The following is a 2500-nucleotide window of genomic DNA, read 5'->3' on the forward strand; positions in this document are numbered from 1 at the left end:
ACTATGTGTAATCCCTCATGCCAGGCTTCAGATAGCCTAGAAAAGCACTGTACTAACATATGACATTACAGCTGCTAACAATACCATGTACACATACCTTGCAATCCTAGGAAAGAAGCGTAATTGCAACGACTTGTAAATTCAACCCAGAATTCTCATACCAAAACCCCAGAAATGTGAGAGGCCGCTTCATCAGGAGGGATACTTTCATGCATGTTATTCACACATCCTCAAACACCCTACCTTCATGTAGCAGCATGTGATGAGCATCAAGGGGAGCAGGTAACCCACAATCAAGACGGCTGCCGTGTAAGTCTTCTTCCGATCCTGGTCCTCCCAAAGCTCCCAGCAGAAGGTGCTGTTGGGCGCCTCGTAGTAGTCAGTGACATGGGTCTGGTGCTGGGCCACTGGGGCGGCGATGCAGAGCGAGAGGGCCCATGCTAATCCCATGCCCCAAGTGGCATTCCTGCGGCGGCGAACACACATCAAGCGCCGAGCGTGCACTACAGCGATGTAGCGATCAAAGGACATGGCCACCAGCGTGAAGATGCTCACCAGCATGGTGACTGTGAAGAAGTAGTGCACAAACTTACAGAGCAGTCCACCAAAGACCCACTGGGGCAAGGAGTAGATTGTGGCCTGGAAGGGCACGCAGAGCAGAAGGAAGGCCAGGTCAGCCACGCTCAGGTTCAGAATCAGCATGTTGGTGACACTCGGCTTACCCTTTTTGTTGCGTGCCAGGACTGTGATTACTAGAGTATTGCCAATCACCCCTGTAAAAAATACCAGGCCAAATATCACTGGCACCACATGGGCCTGGATGCCCAAGCCATCTACGGAGCGCCCCGGTTGGGCGTCACCACTGAGGTTGCAGTTGTGGCTGCCATTGAACGACCAGCACTGCTCCATGGCATCACAGAGGTTCACAGAGTGGCATTAACATCCCATAGCCCAGAGTGATTCTTGGGCGTGGTAGACCTGACCTGGTCCTCTTGCTCCATTTCTTCTGGGCGATGTAAGTTTCCTAGACTTTAACAGGTTATTTCGTTTAGTTGCTTCCTCCTGTGTCTCAGGGAGTCCCGTGCAAATTATTTTAATCTCACCCAAAATGTCGGAAACTCCGAAACTCCGATGCATGTCCACTAGTCCACTAGTCTCGCATGTGGCATTCTGTATTCCTCCTCAGTGTTTTCCCTTATGCATTTCTGTTGGCAGTACCTCACTCCCTCCTTTTTTCTCTTCCCGTTTCCCACTGTCAAACCCTTTTGTTAAGTGTTGTAATCTACCCTTGTCCTCTACTATATGTTTTCTACGAGGTCTTTTCACGTCTCTGCGTGCGTTTTCCTTGATATTATTTATCTTGACTCCTTGCAGTTCTGACTCTCTGGTCCTATTTTCTTGCACTCACTTTTTTTCTGCTTTCAAGCCCTTCCTCCCCCACCCTACTCCTTTTCCCATTGATTCTGTCTTCCGTCTCTTCTTCACCTGCTTACCTTTTCTTCCTTTCTGTTTTCATTTACTTGCTTGCATGTCTCACTTGTTTTCTTTTCCTATTTGTCTACCTTTGTCACTTGTTTCTCTCTTTCTATCTCTTGAGTTTTGTCTCTCGCTTTTTCCCTAGTTACTGGAATCATTCGTTTGTCTTTCTCTCTGTGTCCTCAATCTCCCCCTGTTCGTTCTGTTGCCAGTTTCTGTATGAGCCCACCCCTCGTCCCCTTTCGCTCTTCTCCGCCTTGTCTTTAACGCACGACCCTGTCTGGATATGACATCCGTCCCCCCTTCTGCGGCTCCTCCCGCTTGCCCACCTCTTTCTCTCTCTTATGCTCTCTTTGCCGCTCCTTCACGTCGGAGGGCTAGTTCCCACTCCCGCTGCACATACCTGTCCTTCTGTCTGTTCTCCTCCAGACACTTGAAAGCCACTAGAGATAATGATCTCTTTTTCGCTCTGCTTTGCCTTTTCTATCTCTCGCAATCTCTCTCTCTCCCAACTGCTCTGTGTCATTAGCCTGCTCGCGCATTCCTTCCCGCCTCCCACACTGCTTCTCTCTCTCCACCCCCCTGCTGAGAACTCCTGTTCCTTACCTATCGTCGTGTTCTCTCTCTGCCCCACCCCCACTTCCACACACTCCCTCTACTAAACCCTTTCTCCCTCCCTGCCTTGTGCTCTCTCCCTTCCTTCCCACCCTTTCCTTTCCCCTCCTTCTACCTTTAACAAAATACCTGCTTCTACGGAACAAGACACTTGCTTTCATGGACCACGGGCAACAGCTCTGGTCATTTAATCCCTGTCACCCTCAGGATTTTCACAGCATCCCTCCCATTACCTGCACTTATTTCCAAGCCCCCTCCCCTTTGATCTCCTCTTTCTTTCCCTCTCCCCTGCCCTCCCAACCTTCAGCTTCATGTTTGCTTTTCATCAACTGCTCATTTTACTAATTCTATCTCTGGCCCCCTCCCATGCCTCCCCTGCCCATCCCTCTTCATTACCAATCCTTCCTCA

The 2500-nt window shown here is 49.9% G+C and overlaps 1 pseudogene; it reads right to left on the reverse strand.

The window, feature by feature from the left end:
• Positions 1-216: 216 nt before the first annotated feature.
• LOC138520337 (galanin receptor type 1 pseudogene) lies at positions 217-1118 on the reverse strand (annotated as a pseudogene).
• Between the last annotated feature and the right edge of the window lie 1382 nt (positions 1119-2500).

The sequence above is a fragment of the Ambystoma mexicanum genome, chromosome 13 (genome assembly GCF_040938575.1).
Source record: "Ambystoma mexicanum isolate Mex_15411 chromosome 13, UKY_AmexF1_1, whole genome shotgun sequence".
Taxonomy (NCBI): Eukaryota; Metazoa; Chordata; class Amphibia; order Caudata; family Ambystomatidae; genus Ambystoma; species Ambystoma mexicanum.